The sequence below is a fragment of the Chlorocebus sabaeus genome, chromosome 4 (genome assembly GCF_047675955.1).
Source record: "Chlorocebus sabaeus isolate Y175 chromosome 4, mChlSab1.0.hap1, whole genome shotgun sequence".
NCBI classification, from domain to species: Eukaryota; Metazoa; Chordata; class Mammalia; order Primates; family Cercopithecidae; genus Chlorocebus; species Chlorocebus sabaeus.
The window spans coordinates 47,753,005-47,772,158 of NC_132907.1; positions in this window are offsets into that span (position 1 = coordinate 47,753,005).

A 19,154-nucleotide genomic window follows, 5' to 3' on the forward strand; every position below is an offset into this window, starting at 1 on the left:
TTTCGCTAAAGCTGTTGTTGTGGAACAGGCAAAGGGATATTTGGAAGCCCATAGGGGGCTACGGTGAAAAAGGAATATCTTCCGTTCAAAACTGGAAAGAAGCTTTCTGAGAAACTGCTCTGTGTTCTGTTAATTCATCTCACAGAGTTACATCTTTCCCTTCAAGAAGCCTTTCGCTAAGGCTGTTCTTGTGGAAGTCGCAAAGGGATATTTGGAAGCCCATAGAGGGCTATGGTGAGAACGGAAATTTCTTCCGTTCAAAACTGGAAAGAAGCTTTCTGAGAAACTGCTCTGTGTTCTGTTATTTTATTCACAGGGTTACATCTTTCCCTTCAAGAAGCATTACGCTAAGGCTGTTCTTGTGGAATTGGCAAAGGGATATTTGTAAGCCCATAGAGGGCTATGGTGAAAAAGAAATATCTTCCGTTCAAAACTGGAAAGAAGCTCTGAGAAAATTCTCTGTGTTCTGTTAATTCATCTCACAGAGTTACACCTTTCCCTTCAGGAAGCCTTTCGGTAATACTGTTCTTGTGCAATTGGCAAAGGGATATGTGGAAGCTCGTAGAGGGCTATGGTGAAAAAGGAAATATCTTCCGTTCAAAACTGGAAAGAGGCTTTCTGAGAAACTGCTCTGTGTTCTGTTAATTCATCTCACAGAGATACATCTTTCCCTTCAAGAAGTCTCTCGCTGAGGCTGTTCTTGTGGAATTGGCAAAGGGATATTTGGAAGCCCATAGAGGGCTATGGTGAAAAAGGAAATATCTTCCGTTCAAAACTGGAAAGAAGCTTTCTGAGAAACTGCTCTGTGTTCTGTTAATTCATCTCACAGAGTTACATCTTTCCCTTCAAGAAGCCTTTCGCTAAGGCTCTTCTTGTGGAATTGGCAAAGGGATATTTGGAAGCCCATAGAGGGCTATGGTGAAAAAGGAAATATCTTCCGTTCAAAACTGGAAAGAAGCTTTCTGAGAAACTGCTCTGTGTTCTGTTAATTCATCTCACAGAGTTACATCTTTCCCTTCAAGAAGCCTTTCACTAAGGCTGTTCTTGTGGAATTGGCAATGGGATATTTGGAAGCCCAGAGAGGGCTATGGTGAAAAAGGAAATATCTTCCGTTCAAAACTGGAAAGAAGCTTTCTGAGAAACTGCTCTGTGTTCTGTTAATTCATCTCACAGAGTTACATCTTTCCCTTCAAGAAGCCTTTCGCTAAGGCTGTTCTTGTGGAATTGGCAAAGGGATATTTGGAAGCCAATAGAGGGCTATGGTGAAAAAGGAAATATCTTCCGTTGAAAACTGGAAAGAAGCTCTGAGAAAATTCTCTGTGTTCTGTTAATTCATCTCACAGAGTTACATATTTCCCTTCAGGAAGCCTTTCGGTAAGACTGTTCTTGTGGAATTGGCAAAGGGATATTTGGAAGCCCGTAGAGGGCTATGGTGAAAAAGGAAATATCTTCCGTTCTAAACAGGAAAGAAGGTTTCTGAGAAACTGCTCAGTGTTCTGTTAATTCACCTCACAGAGTTACATCTTTCCCTTCAAGAAGCCTTTCGCTGAGGCTGTTCTTGTGGAATTGGCAAAGGGATATTTGGAACCCCTAGAGGGCTATGGTGAAAAAGGAAATATCTTCCGTTCAAAACTGGAAAGATGCTTTCTGTGAAACTGCTCTGTGTTCTGTTAATTCATCTCACAGAGTTACATCTTTCCCTTCAAGAAGCCTTTCGCTAAGGCTGTTCTTTTGGAATTGGCAAAGGGATATTTGGAGGCCCATAGAGGGCTATGGTTATAAAGGAAATATCTTCCGTTCAAACTGGAAAGAAGCTTTCTGAGAAACTGCTCTGTGTTCTGTTAATTCATCTCACAGAGTTACATCTTTCCCTTCAAGAAGCCTTTCGCTAACGCTGTTCTTGTGGAATTGGCAAAGGGATATTTGGAAGCCCATAGAGGGCTATGGTGAAAAAAGAAATATTTTCCTTTCAAAACCGGAAAGAAGCTTTCTGAGAAACTGCTCTGCGTTCTGTAAATTCATCTCACAGAGCTACATCTTTCCCTTCAAGAAGCCTTTCGCTAAGGCTGTTCTTGTGGAAATGGCAAAGGGATATTTGGAAGCCCATAGAGGGATATGGTGAAAAAGGAAATATCTTCCGTTCAAAACTGGAAAGAAGATTTCGGAGAAACTGCTCTGTGTTCTGTTAATTCATCTCACAGAGTTACATCTTTCCCTTCAAGAAGCCTGTCGCTAAGGCTGTTCTTGTGGAATTGGCAAAGGGATATTTGGAAGCCCATAGAGGGCTATGGTTAAAAAAGAAATATCTTCCGTTCAAAACCGGAAAGAAGCTTTCTGAGAAACTGCTCTGTGTTCTGTTAATTCAACTCACAGAGCTACATCTTTCCCTTCATGAAGCCTTTCGCTAAGGCTGTTCTTGTGGAATTGGCAAAGGGATATTTGGAAGCCCATAGAGGGCTATGGTGAAATAAGAAATATCTTCCGTTCAAAACTGGAAAGAAGCTTTCTGAGAAACTGCTCTGTGTTCTGTTAATTCATCTCACAGAGTTACATCTTTCCCTTCAAGAAGCCTTTCGCTAAGGCTGTTCTTGTGGAATTGGCAAAGGGATATTTGGAAGCCCATAGAGGGCTATGGTGAAAAAGGAAATATCTTCCCTTCAAAACTGGAAAGAAGCTTTCTCAGAAACTGCTCTGTGTTCTGTTAATTTATCTCCCAGAGTTACATCTTTCCCTTCAAGAAGCCTTTCTTTAAGACTGTTCTTGTGGAATTGGCAAAGGGATATTTGGAAGCCCGTAGAGGGCTATGGTGAAAAAGGAAATATCTTCCGTTCAAAACTTGAAAGAAGCTTTCTGAGAAACTGCTCTGTGTTCTGTTAATTCATCCCACAGAGTTACATCTTTCCCTTCAATAAGCCTTTCGCTGAGGCTATTCTTGTGGAATTGGCAAAGGGATATTTGGAAGCCCATAGAGGGCTGTGGTGAAAAAGGAAATATCTTCCGTTCAAAACTGGAAAGAAGCTTTCTGAGAACCTGCTCTGTGTTCTGTTAATTCATCTCACAGAGTTACATCTTTCCCTTCAAGAAGAATTTCACTGAGGCTGTTCTTGTGGAATTGGCAAAGGGATATTTGGAAGCCCATAGAGGGCTATGGTGAAAAAGGAAATATCTTCCGTTCAAAACTGGAAAGAAGCTTTCTGAGAAACTGCTCTGTGTTCTGTTAATTCATCTCACAGAGTTACATCTTTCCCTTCAAGAAACCTTTCGCTGAGGCTGTTCTTGTGGTATTCGCAAAGGGATATTTGGAAGCCCATAGAGGGCTATGGTGAAAAAGGAAATATCTTCCGTTCAAAACCGGAAAGAAGATTTCTGAGAAACTGCTCTGTGTTCTCTTAATTCATCTCACAGAGTTACATCTTTCCCTTCAAGAAGCCTTTCGCTAAGGGTGTTCTTGTGGAACTGGCAAAGGGATATTTGGAAGCCCAAGCGGGCTACAGTGAAAAAGGAATTATCTTCCGTTCAAAACTGGAAAGAAGCTTTCTGAGAAACTGCTCTGTGTTCTGTTAATTCATCTCACAGAGTTACATCTTTCCCTTCAAGAAGCCTTTCGCTGAGGCTATTCTTGTGGAATTGGCAAAGGTATATTTGGAAGCCCATAGAGGGCTATGGTGAAAAAGGAAATATCTTCCGTTCAAAACTGGAAAGAAGCTTTCTGAGAAACTGCTCTGTGTTCTGTTAATTCATCTCACAGAGTTACATCTTTCCCTTCAATAAGCCTTTCGCTGAGGCTGTTCTTGTGGAACTGGCAAAGGGATATTTTGAAGCCCATAGAGTGCTACAGTGAAAAAGGAAATATCTTCCGTTCAAAACTGGAAAGAAGCTTTCTGAGAAACTGCTCTGTGTTCTGTTAATTCATCTCACAGAGTTACATCTTTCCCTTCAAGAAGCCTTTCGCTAAGGCTGTTCTTGTGGAATTGGCAAAGGGATATTTGGAAGCCCATAGAGGGCTACGGTGAAACAGGAAATTTCTTCCGTTCAAAACTGGAAAGAAGCTTTCTGAGAAACTGCTCTGTGTTCTGTTAATTCATCTCACGGAGTTACATCTTTCCGTTCATGAAGCCTTTCGCTAAGGCTGTTCTTGTGGAATTGGCAAAGGGATATTTAGAAGCCCATAGAGGGCTATGGTGAAAAAGGAAATATCTTCCGTTCAAAACTGGAAAGAAGCTTTCTGAGAAACTGCTCTGTGTTCTGTTAATTTATCTCACGGAGTTACATCTTTCCCTTCAAGAAGCCTTTCGCTAAGGCTGTTCTTGTGGAATTGGCAAAGGGATATTTAGAAGCCCATAGAGGGCTATGGTGAAAAAGGAAATATCTTCCGTTCAAAACTGGAAAGAAGCTTTCTGAGAAACTGCTCTGTGTTCTGTTAATACATCTCACAGAGTTACATCTTTCCCTTCAAGAAGCCTTTCGCTAAGGCTGTTCTTGTGGAATTGGCAAAGGGATATTTGGAAGCCCATAGAGGGCTATGGTGAAAAAGGAAATATCTTCCGTTCAAAACTGGAAAGAAGCTCTGAGTAAATTCTCTGTGTTCTGTTAATTCATCTCACAGAGTTACATCGTTCCCTTCAGGAAGCCTTTCGGTAAGACTGTTCTTGTGGAATTGGCAAAGGGATATTTGGAAGCCCGTAGAGGGCTATGGTGAAAAAGGAAATATCTTCCGTTCTAAACTGGAAAGAAGCTTTCTGAGAAACTGCTCTGTGTTCTGTTAATTCATCTCACAGAGTTACATCTTTCCCTTCAAGAAGCCTTTCGCTGAGGCTGTTCTTGTGGAATTGGCAAAGGGATATTTGGAAGCCCATAGAGGGCTATGGTGAAAAAGGAAATATCTTCCGTTCAAAACTGGAAAGAAGCTTTCTGAGAAACTGCTCTGTGTTCTGTTAATTCACCTCACAGAGTTACATCTTTCCATTCAAGAAGTCTTTCGCTAAGGCTGTTCTTGTGGAACTGACAAAGGGATATTTGGAAGCCCATAGAGGGCTACAGTGAAAAAGGAAATATCTTCCGTTCAAAACTGGAAAGAAGCTTTCTGAGAAACTGCTCTGTGTTCTGTTAACTCATCTCACAGAGTTACATCTTTCCCTTCAAGAAGCCTTTCGCTAAGGCTGTTCTTGTGGAAGTCGCAAAGGGATATTTGGAAGCCCATAGAGGGCTATGGTGAGAACGGAAATTTCTTCCGTTCAAAACTGGAAAGAAGCTTTCTGAGAAACTGCTCTGTGTTCTGTTAATTCACCTCACGGAGTTACATCTTTCAGTTCATGAAGCCTTTCGCTAAGGCTGTTCTTGTGGAATTAGCAAAGGGATATTTAGAAGCCCATAGAGGGCTATGGTGAAAAAGGAAATATCTTCCGCTCAAAACTGGAAAGAAGCTTTCTGAGAAACTGCTCTGTGTTCTGTTAATTTATCTCACGGAGTTACATCTTTCCCTTCAAGAAGCCTTTCGCTAAGGCTGTTCTTGTGGAATTGGCAAAGGGATATTTAGAAGCCCATAGAGGGCTATGGTGAAAAAGGAAATATCTTCCGTTCAAAACTGGAAAGAAGCTTTCTGAGAAACTGCTCTGTGTTCTGTTAATTCATCTCACAGAGTTACATCTTTCCCTTCAAGAAGCCTTTCGCTAAGGCTGTTCTTGTGGAATTGGCAAAGGGATATTTGGAAGCCCATAGAGGGCTACAGTGAAAAAGGAAATATCTTCCGTTCAAAACTGACAAGAAGCTTTCTGAGAAACTGCTCTGTGTTCTGTTAATTCATCTCACAGAGTTACATCTTTCCCTTCAACAAGCCTTTCGCTAAGGCTGTTCTTGTGGAAGTCGCAAAGGGATATTTGGAAGCCCATAGAGGGCTATGGTGAGAAAGGAAATTTCTTCCGTTCAAAACTGGAAAGAAGCTTTCTGAAAAAATGCTCTGTGTTCTGTTATTTTATCTCACAGAATTACATCTTTCCCGTCAAGAAGCCTTTCGCTAAGGCTGTTCTTGTGTTATTCGCAAAGGGATATTTGGAAACCCCTAGAGGGCTATGGTGAAAAAGGAAATATCTTCCGTTCTAAACTGGAAAGAAGATTTCTGAGAAACTGCTCTGTGTTCTGTTAATTCATCTCACAGAGTTACATCTTTCCCTTCAAGAAGCCTTTCGCTAAGGCTGTTGTTGTGGAACAGGCGAAGGGATATTTGGAAGCCCATAGAGGGCTACGGTGAAAAAGGAATATCTTCCGTTCAAAACTGGAAAGAAGCTTTCTGAGAAACTGCTCTGTGTTCTGTTAATTCATCTCACAGAGTTACATCTTACCCTTCAAGAAGCCTTTCGCTAACGCTGTTCTTGTGGAAGTCGCAAAGGGATATTTGGAAGCCCATAGAGGGCTATGGTGAGAACGGAAATTTCTTCCGTTCAAAACTGGAAAGAAGCTTTCTGAGAAACTGCTCTGTGTTCTGTTATTTTATCTCACAGAGTTACATCTTTCCCTTCAAGAAGCCTTACGCTAAGGCTGTTCTTGTGGAATTGGAAAAGGGATATTTGTAAGCCCATAGAGGGCTATGGTGAAAAAGAAATATCTTCCGTTCAAAACTGGAAAGAAGCTCTGAGAAAATTCTCTGTGTTCTGTTAATTCATCTCACAGAGTTACACCTTTCCCTTCAGGAAGCCTTTCGGTAATACTGTTCTTGTGCAATTGGCAAAGGGATATGTGGAAGCTCGTAGAGGGCTATGGTGAAAAAGGAAATATCTTCCGTTCAAAACTGGAAAGAAGCTTTCTGAGAAACTGCTCTGTGTTCTGTTAATTCATCTCACAGAGTTACATCTTTCCCTTCAAGAAGCCTTTCACTAAGGCTGTTCTTGTGGAATTGGCAATGGGATATTTGGAAGCCCATAGAGGGCTATGGTGAAAAAGGAAATATCTTCCGTTCAAAACTGGAAAGAAGCTTTCTGAGAAACTGCTCTGTGTTCTGTTAATTCATCTCACAGAGATACATCTTTCCCTTCAAGAAACCTTTCGCTAAGGCTGTTCTTGTGGAATTGGCAAAGGGATATTTGGAAGCCAATAGAGGGCTATGGTGAAAAAGGAAATATCTTCCGTTGAAAACTGGAAAGAAGCTCTGAGAAAATTCTCTGTGTTCTGTTAATTCATCTCACAGAGTTACATATTTCCCTTCAGGAAGCCTTTCGGTAAGACTGTTCTTGTGGAATTGGCAAAGGGATATTTGGAAGCCCGTAGAGGGCTATGGTGAAAAAGGAAATATCTTCCGTTCTAAACAGGAAAGAAGGTTTCTGAGAAACTGCTCAGTGTTCTGTTAATTCATCTCACAGAGTTACATCTTTCCCTTCAAGAAGCCTTTCGCTGAGGCTGTTCTTGTGGAATTGGCAAAGGGATATTTGGAACCCCTAGAGGGCTATGGTGAAAAAGGAAATATCTTCCGTTCAAAACTGGAAAGATGCTTTCTGTGAAACTGCTCTGTGTTCTGTTAATTCATCTCACAGAGTTACATCTTTCCCTTCAAGAAGCCTTTCGCTAAGGCTGTTCTTTTGGAATTGGCAAAGGGATATTTGGAGGCCCATAGAGGGCTATGGTGATAAAGGAAATATCTTCCGTTCAAAACTGGAAAGAAGCTTTCTGAGAAACTGCTCTGTGTTCTGTTAATTCATCTCACAGAGTTACATCTTTCCCTTCAAGAAGCCTTTCGCTAACGCTGTTCTTGTGGAATTGGCAAAGGGATATTTGGAAGCCCATAGAGGGCTATGGTGAAAAAAGAAATATTTTCCGTTCAAAACCGGAAAGAAGCTTTCTGAGAAACTGCTCTGCGTTCTGTAAATTCATCTCGCAGAGCTACATCTTTCCCTTCAAGAAGCCTTTCGCTAAGGCTGTTCTTCTGGAATTGGCAAAGGGATATTTGGAAGCCCATAGAGGGCTATGGTGAAAAAGGAAATATCTTCCGTTCAAAACTGGAAAGAAGATTTCGGAGAAACTGCTCTGTGTTCTGTTAATTCATCTCACAGAGTTACATCTTTCCCTTCAAGAAGCCTGTCGCTAAGGCTGTTCTTGTGGAATTGGCAAAGGGATATTTGGAAGCCCATAGAGGGCTATGGTTAAAAAAGAAATATCTTCCCTTCAAAACCGGAAAGAAGCTTTCTGAGAAACTGCTCTGTGTTCTGTTAATTCCACTCACAGAGCTACATCTTTCCCTTCATGAAGCCTTTCGCTAAGGCTGTTCTTGTGGAATTGGCAAAGGGATATTTGGAAGCCCATAGAGGGCTATGGTGAAATAAGAAATATCTTCCGTTCAAAACTGGAAGGAAGCTTTCTGAGAAACTGCTCTGTGTTCTGTTAATTCATCCCACAGAGTTACATCTTTCCCTTCAATAAGCCTTTCGCTGAGGCTATTCTTGTGGAATTGGCAAAGGGATATTTGGAAGCCCATAGAGGGCTATGTTGAAAAAGGAAATATCTTCCGTTCAAAACTGGAAAGAAGCTTTCTGAGAAACTGCTCTGTGTTCTGTTAATTCATCTCACAGAGTTACATCTTTCCCTTCAAGAAGCCTTTCACTGAGGCTGTTCTTGTGGAATTGGCAAAGGGATATTTGGAAGCCCATAGAGGGCTATGGTGAAAAAGGAAATATCTTCCGTTCAAAACTGGAAAGAAGCTTTCTGAGAAACTGCTCTGTGTTCTGTTAATTCATCTCACAGAGTTACATCTTTCCCTTCAAGAAACCTTTCGCTGAGGCTGTTCTTGTGGTATTCGCAAAGGGATATTTGGAAGCCCATAGAGGGCTATGGTGAAAAAGGAAATATCTTCCGTTCAAAACTGGAAAGAAGATTTCTGAGAAACTGCTCTGTGTTCTCTTAATTCATCTCACAGAGTTACATCTTTCCCTTCAAGAAGCCTTTCGCTAAGGGTGTTCTTGTGGAACTGGCAAAGGGATATTTGGAAGCCCATAGAGGGCTACAGTGAAAAAGGAAATATCTTCCGTTCAAAACTGGAAAGAAGCTTTCTGAGAAACTGCTCTGTGTTCTGTTAATTCATCTCACAGAGTTACATCTTTCCCCTCAAGAAGCCTTTCGCTGAGGCTGTTCTTGTGGAATTGGCAAAGGGATATTTGGAAGTCCATAGAGGGCTATGGTGAAAAAGGAAATATCTTCCGTTCAAAACTGGAGAGAAGCTTTCTGAGAAACTGCTCTGTGTTCTGTTAATTTATCTCACGGAGTTACATCTTTCCCTTCAAGAAGCCTTTCGCTAAGGCTGTTCTTGTGGAATTGGCAAAGGGATATTTAGAAGCCCATAGAGGGCTATGGTGAAAAAGGAAATATCTTCCGTTCAAAACTGGAAAGAAGCTTTCTGAGAAACTGCTCTGTGTTCTGTTAATTCATCTCACAGAGTTACATCTTTCCCTTCAAGAAGCCTTTCGCTAAGGCTGTTCTTGTGGAATTGGCAAAGGGATATTTGGAAGCCCATAGAGGGCTATGGTGAAAAAGGAAATATCTTCCGTTCAAAACTGGAAAGAAGCTCTGAGTAAATTCTCTGTGTTCTGTTAATTCATCTCACAGAGTTACATCGTTCCCTTCAGGAAGCCTTTCGGTAAGACTGTTCTTGTGGAATTGGCAAAGGGATATTTGGAAGCCCGTAGAGGGCTATGGTGAAAAAGGAAATATCTTCCGTTCTAAACTGGAAAGAAGCTTTCTGAGAAACTGCTCTGTGTTCTGTTAATTCATTTCACAGAGTTACATCTTTCCCTTCAAGAAGCCTTTCGCTGAGGCTGTTCTTGTGAAATTGGCAAAGGGATGTTTGGAAGCCCATAGAGGGCTATGGTGAAAAAGGAAATATCTTCCGTTCAAAACTGGAAAGAAGCTTTCTGAGAAACTGCTCTGTGTTCTGTTAATTCACCTCACAGAGTTACATCTTTCCATTCAAGAAGCCTTTCGCTAAGGCTGTTCTTGTGGAACTGGCAAAGGGATATTTGGAAGCCCATAGAGGGCTACAGTGAAAAAGGAAATATCTTCCGTTCAAAACTGACAAGAAGCTTTCTGAGAAACTGCTCTGTGTTCTGTTAATTCATCTCACAGAGTTACATCTTTCCCTTCAACAAGCCTTTCGCTAAGGCTGTTCTTGTGGAAGTCGCAAAGGGATATTTGGAAGCCCATAGAGGGCTATGGTGAGAAAGGAAATTTCTTCCGTTCAAAACTGGAAAGAAGCTTTCTGAAAAAATGCTCTGTGTTCTGTTATTTTATCTCACAGAATTACATCTTTCCCGTCAAGAAGCCTTTCGCTAAGGCTGTTCTTGTGTTATTCGCAAAGGGATATTTGGAAGCCCCTAGAGGGCTATGGTGAAAAAGGAAATATCTTCCGTTCTAAACTGGAAAGAAGATTTCTGAGAAACTGCTCTGTGTTCTGTTAATTCATCTCACAGAGTTACATCTTTCCCTTCAAGAAGCCTTTCGCTAAGGCTGTTGTTGTGGAACAGGCAAAGGGATATTTGGAAGCCCATAGAGGGCTACGGTGAAAAAGGAATATCTTCCGTTCAAAACTGGAAAGAAGCTTTCTGAGAAACTGCTCTGTGTTCTGTTAATTCATCTCACAGAGTTACATCTTACCCTTCAAGAAGCCTTTCGCTAACGCTGTTCTTGTGGAAGTCGCAAAGGGATATTTGGAAGCCCATAGAGGGCTATGGTGAGAACGGAAATTTCTTCCGTTCAAAACTGGAAAGAAGCTTTCTGAGAAACTGCTCTGTGTTCTGTTATTTTATCTCACAGAGTTACATCTTTCCCTTCAAGAAGCCTTACGCTAAGGCTGTTCTTGTGGAATTGGAAAAGGGATATTTGTAAGCCCATAGAGGGCTATGGTGAAAAAGAAATATCTTCCGTTCAAAACTGGAAAGAAGCTCTGAGAAAATTCTCTGTGTTCTGTTAATTCATCTCACAGAGTTACACCTTTCCCTTCAGGAAGCCTTTCGGTAATACTGTTCTTGTGCAATTGGCAAAGGGATATGTGGAAGCTCGTAGAGGGCTATGGTGAAAAAGGAAATATCTTCCGTTCAAAACTGGAAAGAAGCTTTCTGAGAAACTGCTCTGTGTTCTGTTAATTCATCTCACAGAGATACATCTTTCCCTTCAAGAAGTCTCTCGCTGAGGCTGTTCTTGTGGAATTGGCAAAGGGATATTTGGAAGCCCATAGAGGGCTATGGTGAAAAAGGAAATATCTTCCGTTCAAAACTGGAAAGAAGCTTTCTGAGAAACTGCTCTGTGTTCTGTTAATTCATCTCACAGAGTTACATCTTTCCCTTCAAGAAGCCTTTCGCTAAGGCTCTTCTTGTGGAATTGGCAAAGGGATATTTGGAAGCCCATAGAGGGCTATGGTGAAAAAGGAAATATCTTCCGTTCAAAACTGGAAAGAAGCTTTCTGAGAAACTGCTCTGTGTTCTGTTAATTCATCTCACAGAGTTACATCTTTCCCTTCAAGAAACCTTTCGCTAAGGCTGTTCTTGTGGAATTGGCAAAGGGATATTTGGAAGCCAATAGAGGGCTATGGTGAAAAAGGAAATATCTTCCGTTGTAAACCGGAAAGAAGCTCTGAGAAAATTCTCTGTGTTCTGTTAATTCATCTCACAGAGTTACATATTTCCCTTCAGGAAGCCTTTCGGTAAGACTGTTCTTGTGGAATTGGCAAAGGGATATTTGGAAGCCCGTAGAGGGCTATGGTGAAAAAGGAAATATCTTCCGTTCTAAACAGGAAAGAAGGTTTCTGAGAAACTGCTCAGTGTTCTGTTAATTCATCTCACAGAGTTACATCTTTCCCTTCAAGAAGCCTTTCGCTAAGGCTGTTCTTGTGGAATTGGCAAAGGGATATTTGGAACCCCTAGAGGGCTATGGTGAAAAAGGAAATATCTTCCGTTCAAAACTGGAAAGAAGCTTTCTGAGAAACTGCTCTGTGTTCTGTTAATTCATCTCACAGAGTTACATCTTTCCCTTCAAGAAGCCTTTCGCTAACGCTGTTCTTGTGGAATTGGCAAAGGGATATTTGGAAGCCCATAGAGGGCTATGGTGAAAAAAGAAATATTTTCCGTTCAAAACCGGAAAGAAGCTTTCTGAGAAACTGCTCTGCGTTCTGTAAATTCATCTCGCAGAGCTACATCTTTCCCTTCAAGAAGCCTTTCGCTAAGGCTGTTCTTCTGGAATTGGCAAAGGGATATTTGGAAGCCCATAGAGGGCTATGGTGAAAAAGGAAATATCTTCCGTTCAAAACTGGAAAGAAGATTTCGGAGAAACTGCTCTGTGTTCTGTTAATTCATCTCACAGAGTTACATCTTTCCCTTCAAGAAACCTTTCGCTGAGGCTGTTCTTGTGGTATTCGCAAAGGGATATTTGGAAGCCCATAGAGGGCTATGGTGAAAAAGGAAATATCTTCCGTTCAAAACTGGAAAGAAGATTTCTGAGAAACTGCTCTGTGTTCTCTCAATTCATCTCACAGAGTTACATCTTTCCCTTCAAGAAGCCTTTCGCTAAGGGTGTTCTTGTGGAACTGGCAAAGGGATATTTGGAAGCCCATAGAGGGCTACAGTGAAAAAGGAAATATCTTCCGTTCAAAACTGGAAAGAAGCTTTCTGAGAAACTGCTCTGTGTTCTGTTAATTCATCTCACAGAGTTACATCTTTCCCCTCAAGAAGCCTTTCGCTGAGGCTGTTCTTGTGGAATTGGCAAAGGGATATTTGGAAGTCCATAGAGGGCTATGGTGAAAAAGGAAATATCTTCCGTTCAAAACTGGAGAGAAGCTTTCTGAGAAACTGCTCTGTGTTCTGTTAATTCATCTCACAGAGTTACATCTTTCACTTCAAGAAGCCTTTCGCTAAGGCTGTTCTTGGGGAATTGGCAAAGGGATATTTGGAAGCCCATAGAGGGCTATGGTGAAAAAGGAAATATCTTCCGTTCAAAACTGGAAAGAAGCTTTCTGAGAAACTGCTCTGTGTTCTGTTAATTCATCTCACAGAGTTACATCTTTCCCTTCAAGAAGCCTTTCGCTAAGGCTGTTCTTGTGGAATTGGCAAAGGGATATTTGGAAGCCCATAGAGGGCTATTGTGAAAAAGGAAATATCTTCCGTTCAAAACTTGAAAGAAGCTTTCTGAGAAACTGCTCTGTGTTCTGCTAATTTATCTCACAGAGTTACATCTTTCCCTTCAAGAAGCCTTTCGCTAAGACTGTTCTTGTGGTATTCGCAAAGGGATATTTGGAAGCCCATAGAGGGCTATGGTGAAAAAGGAAATATCTTCCGTTCAAAACTGGACAGAGATTTCTGAGAAACTGCTCTGTGTTCTGTTAATTCATCTCACAGAGTTACATCTTTCCCTTCAAGAATCCTTTCGCTAAGGGTGTTCTTGTGGAATTGGCAAAGGGATATTTGGAAGCCCCTAGAGGGCTACAGTGAAAAAGGAAATATCTTCCGTTCAAAACTGGAAAGAAGCATTCTGAGAAACTGCTCTGTGTTCTGTTAATTCATCTCACAGAGTTACATCTTTCCCTTCAAGAATCCTTTCGCTAAGGCTGTTCTTGTGGAAGTCGCAAAGGGATATTTGGAAGCCTATAGAGGGCTATGGTGAGAACGGAAATTTCTTCCGTTCAAAACTGGAAAGAAGCTTTCTGAGAAACTGCTCTGTGTTGTGTTATTTTATCTCACAGAGTTACATCTTTCCCTTCAAGAAGCCTTTCGCTAAGGCTGTTCTTGTGGTATTCGCAAAGGGATATTTGGAAGCCACTAGAGGGCTATGGTGAAAAAGGAAATATCTTCCGTTCAAAACTGGAAAGAAGATTTCTGAGAAACTGCTCTGTGTTCTGTTAATTCATCTCACAGAGTTACATCTTTCCTTTCAAGAAGCCTTTCGCTAAGGCTGTTCTTGTGGAACTGGCAAAGGGATATTTTGAAGCCCATAGAGGGCTACAGTGAAAAAGGAAATATCTTCCTTTCAAAACTGGAAAGAAGCTTTCTGAGAAACTGCTCTGTGTTCTGTTAATTCATCTCACAGAGTTACATCTTTCCTTCAAGAAGCCTTTCGCTAAGGCTGTTCTTGTGGAATTGGCAAAGGGATATTTGGAAGCCCATAGAGGGCTACGGTGAAACAGGAAATTTCTTCCGTTCAAAACTGGAAAGAAGCTTTCTGAGAAACTGCTCTGTGTTCTGTTAATTCATCTCACAGAGTTACATCTTTCCCTTCATGAAGCCTTTCGCTAAGGCTGTTCTTGTGGAATTGGCAAAGGCATATTTAGAAGCCCATAGAGGGCTATGGTGAAAAAGGAAATATCTTCCGTTCAAAACTGGAAAGAAGCTTTCTGAGAAACTGCTCTGTGTTCTGTTAATTCATCTCACAGAGTTACATCTTTACCTTCAAGAGGCCTTTCGCTAAGGCTGTTCTTGTAGAATTGGCAAAGGGATATTTGGAAGCCCATAGAGGGCTATGGTGAAAAAGGAAATATCTTCCGTTCAAAACTGGAAAGAAGCTCTGAAAAAATTCTCTGTGTTCTGTTAATTCATCTCACAGAGTTACATCTTTCCCTTCAGGAAGCCTTTCTTTAAGACTGTTCTTGTGGAATTGGCAAAGGGATATTTGGAAGCCCGTAGAGGGCTATGGTGAAAAAGGAAATATCTTCCGTTCAAAACTGGAAAGAAGCTTTCTGAGAAACTGTTCTGTGTTCTGTTAATTCATCTCACAGAGTTACATCTTTCCCTTCAATAAGCCTTTCGCTGAGGCTATTCTTGTGGAATTGGCAAAGGGATATTTGGAAGCCCATAGAGGGCTATGTTGAAAAAGGAAATATCTTCCGTTCAAAACTGGAAAGAAGCTTTCTGAGAAACTGCTCTGTGTTCTGTTAATTCATCTCACAGAGTTACATCTTTCCCTTCAAGAAGCCTTTCGCTGAGGCTGTTCTTGTGGAATTGGCAAAGGGATATTTGGAAGCCCATAGAGGGCTATGGTGAAAAAGGAAATATCTTCCGTTCAAAACTGGAAAGAAGCTTTCTGAGAAACTGCTCTGTGTTCTGTTAATTCATCTCACAGAGTTACATCTTTCCCTTCAAGAAGCCTTTCGCTAAGGCTGTTCTTGTGGTATTCGCCAAGGGATATTTGGAAGCCCATAGAGGGCTATGGTGAAAAATGAAATATCTTCCGTTCAAAACTGGAAAGAAGATTTCTGAGAAACTGCTCTGTGTTCTGTTAATTCATCTCACAGAGTTACATCTTTCCCTTCAAGAAGCCTTTTGCTAAGGGTGTTCTTGTGGAACTGACAAAGGGATATTTGGAAGCCCATAGAGGGCTACAGTGAAAAAGGAAATATCTTCCGTTCAAAACTCTAAAGAAGCTTTCTGAGAAACTGCTCTGTGTTCTGTTAATTCACCTCACAGAGTTACATCTTTCCCTTCAAGAAGCCTTTCGCTGAGGCTGTTCTTGTGGATTTGGCAAAGGGATATTTGGAAGTCCATAGAGGGCTATGGTGAAAAAGGAAATATCTTCCGTTCAAAACTGGAAAGAAGCTTTCTACGAAACTGCTCTGTGTTCTGTTAATTCATCTCACAGAGTTACATCTTTCCCTTCAAGAAGCCTTTCGCTAAGGCTGTTCTTGTGGAAGTCGCAAAGGGATATTTGGAAGCCCATAGAGGGCTATGGTGAGAACGGAAATTTCTTCCGTTCAAAATTGGAAAGAAGCTTTCTGAGAAACTGCTCTGTGTTCTGTTATTTTATCTCACAGAGTTACATCTTTCCCTTCAAGAAGCCTTTCGCTAAGGCTGTTCTTGTGGTATTCGCAAAGGGATATTTGGAAGCCCCTAGAGGGCTATGGTGAAAAAGGAAATATCTTCCGTTCAAAACTGGAAAGAAGATTTCTGAGAAACTGCTCTGTGTTCTGTTAATTCATCTCACAGAGTTACAACTTTCCCTTCAAGAAGCCTTTCGCTAAGGCTGTTCTTGTGGAATTGGCAAAGGGATATTTTGAAGCCCATAGAGGGCTACGGTGAAACAGGAAATTTCTTCCGTTCAAAACTGGAAAGAAGCTTTCTGAGAAACTGCTCTGTGTTCTGTTAATTCATCTCACGGGGTTACATCTTTCCGTTCATGCAGCCTTTCGCTAAGGCTGTTCTTGTGGAATTGGCAAAGGGATATTTAGAAGCCCATAGAGGGCTATGGTGAAAAAGGAAATATCTTCCGTTCAAAACTGGAAAGAAGCTTTCTGAGAAACTGCTCTGTGTTCTGTTAATTCATCTCACTGAGTTACATCTTTCCCTTCAAGAAGCCTTTCGCTAAGGCTGTTCTTGTGGAATTGGCAAAGTGATATTTGGAAGCCCATAGAGGGCTATGGTGAAAAAGGAAATATCTTCCGTTCAAAACTGGAAAGAAGTTCTGAGAAAATTCTCTGTGTTCTGTTTATTCATCTCACAGAGTTACATCTTTCCCTTCAGGAAGCCTTTCGGTAAGACTGTTCTTGTGGAATAGGCAAAGGGATATTTGGAAGCCCGTAGAGGGCTATGGTGAAAAAGGAAATATCTTCCGTTCTAAACTGGAAAGAAGCTTTCTGAGAAACTGCTCTCTGTTCTGTTAATTCATCTCACAGAGTTACATCTTTCCCTTCACGAAGTCTTTCGGTAAGACTCTTCTTGTGGAATTGGCAAAGGGATATTTGGAAGCCCGTAGAGGGCTATGGTGATAAAGGAAATATCTTCCGTTCAAAACTGGAAAGAAGCTTTCTGAGAAACTGCTCTGTGTTCTGTTAATTCATCTCACAGAGTTACATCTTTCCCTTCAAGAAGCCTTTCGCTAAGGCTATTCTTGTGGAATTGGCAATGGGATATTTGCAAGCCCATAGAGGGCTATGGTGAAAAAGGAAATTTCTTCCGTTCAAAACTGGAAAGAAGCTTTCTGAGAAACTGCTCTGTGTTCTGTAAATTCATCTCACAGAGTTACATCTTTCCCTTCAAGAAGCCTTTTGCTAAGGCTGTTCTTGTGGAATTGGCAAAGGGATATTTGGAAGCCCATAGAGGGCTATGGTGAAAATGAAATATCTTCCGTTCAAAACTGGAAAGAAGCTTTCTGAGAAACTACTCTGTGTTCTGTTAATTCATCTCACAGAGTTACATCTTTCCCTTCAAGAAGCCTTTCGCTAAGGCTGTTCTTGTGGAATTGGCAAAGGGATATTTGGAAGCCCATAGAGGGCTATTGTGAAAAAGGAAATATCTTCCGTTCAAAACTTGAAAGAAGCTTTCTGAGAAACTGCTCTGTGTTCTGCAAATTCATCTCACAGAGTTACATCTTTCCCTTCAAGAAGCCTTTCGCTAAGACTGTTCTTGTGGTATTCGCAAAGGGATATTTGGAAGCCCATAGAGGGCTATGGTGAAAAAGGAAATATCTTCCGTTCAAAACTGGAAAGAGATTTCTGAGAAACTGCTCTGTGTTCTGTTAATTCATCTCACAGAGTTACATCTTTCCCTTCAAGAAGCCTTTCGCTAAGGGTGTTCTTGTGGAACTGGCAAAGGGATATTTGGAAGCCTCTAGAGGGCTACAGTGAAAAAGGAAATATCTTCCGTTCAAAACTGGAAAGAAGCTTTCTGAGAAACTGCTCTGTGTTCTGTTAATTCATCTCACAGAGTTACATCTTTCCCTTCAAGAAGCCTTTCGCTAAGGCTGTTCTTGTGGAAGTCGCAAAGGGATATTTGGAAGCCCATAGAGGGCTATGGTGAGAACGGAAATTTCTTCCGTTCAAAACTGGAAAGAAGCTTTCTGAGAAACTGCTCTGTGTTCTGTTATTTTATCTCACAGAGTTACATCTTTCCCTTGAAGAAGCCTTTCGCTAAGGCTGTTCTTGTGGTATTCGCAAAGGGATATTTGGAAGCCCCTAGAGGGCTATGGTGAAAAAGGAAATATCTTCCGTTCAAAACTGGAAAGAAGCTTTCTGAGAAACTGCTCTGTGTTCTGTTAATTCATCTCACAGAGTTACATCTTTCCCTTCAAGAAGCCTTTCGCTAAGGCTGTTCTTGTGGAATTGGCAAAGGGATATTTGGAAGCCCATAGAGGGCTACGGTGAAACAGGAAATTTCTTCCGTTCAAAACTGGAAAGAAGCTTTCTGAGAAACTGCTCTGTGTTCTGTTAATTCATCTCACGGAGTTACATCTTTCCGTTCATGAAGCCTTTCGCTAAGGCTGTTCTTGTGGAATTGGCAAAGGGATATTTAGAAGCCCATAGAGGGATCTGGTGAAAAAGGAAATATCTTCCGTTCAAAACTGGAAAGAAGCTTTCTGAGAAACTGCTCTGTGTTCTGTTAATTCATCTCACGGAGTTACATCTTTCCCTTCAAGAAGCCTTTCGCTAAGGCTGTTCTTGTGGAATTGGCAAAGGGATATTTGGAAGCCCATAGAGGGCTATTGTGAAAAAGGAAATATCTTCCGTTCAAAACTGGAAAGAAGCTCTGAGTAAATTCTCTGTGTTCTGTTAATTCACCTCACAGAGTTACATCGTTCCCTTCAGGAAGCCTTTCGGTAAGAATGTTCTTGTGGAATTGGCAAAGGGATATTTGGAAGCCCGTAGAGGGCTATGGTGAAAAAGGAAATATCTTCCGTTCAAAACTGGAAAGAAGCTTTCTGAGAAACTGCTCTGTGTTCTGTTAATTCATCTCACAGAGTTACATCTTTCCATTCAAGACGCCTTTCGCTAAGGCTGTTCTTGTGGTATTCGCAAAGGGATATTTGGAAGCCCATAGAGGGCTATGGTGAAAAAGGAAATATCTTCCGTTCAAAACTGGAAAGAAGATTTCTGAGAAACTACTCTGTGTTCTGATAATTCATCTCACAGAGTTACATCTTTCCCTTCAAGAAGCCTTTCGCTAAGGGTGTTCTTGTGGAACTGGCAAAGGGATATTTGGAAGCCCATAGAGGGCTACAGTGAAAAAGGAAATATCTTCCGTTCAAAACTGGAAAGAAGCTTTCTGAGAAACTGCTCTGTGTTCTGTTAATTCATCTCACAGAGTTACATGTTTCCCTTCAACAAGCCTTTCGCTAAGGCTGTTCTTGTGGAAGTCGCAAAGGGATATTTGGAAGCCCATAGAGGGCTATGGTGAGAAAGGAAATTTCTTCCGTTCAAAACTGGAAAG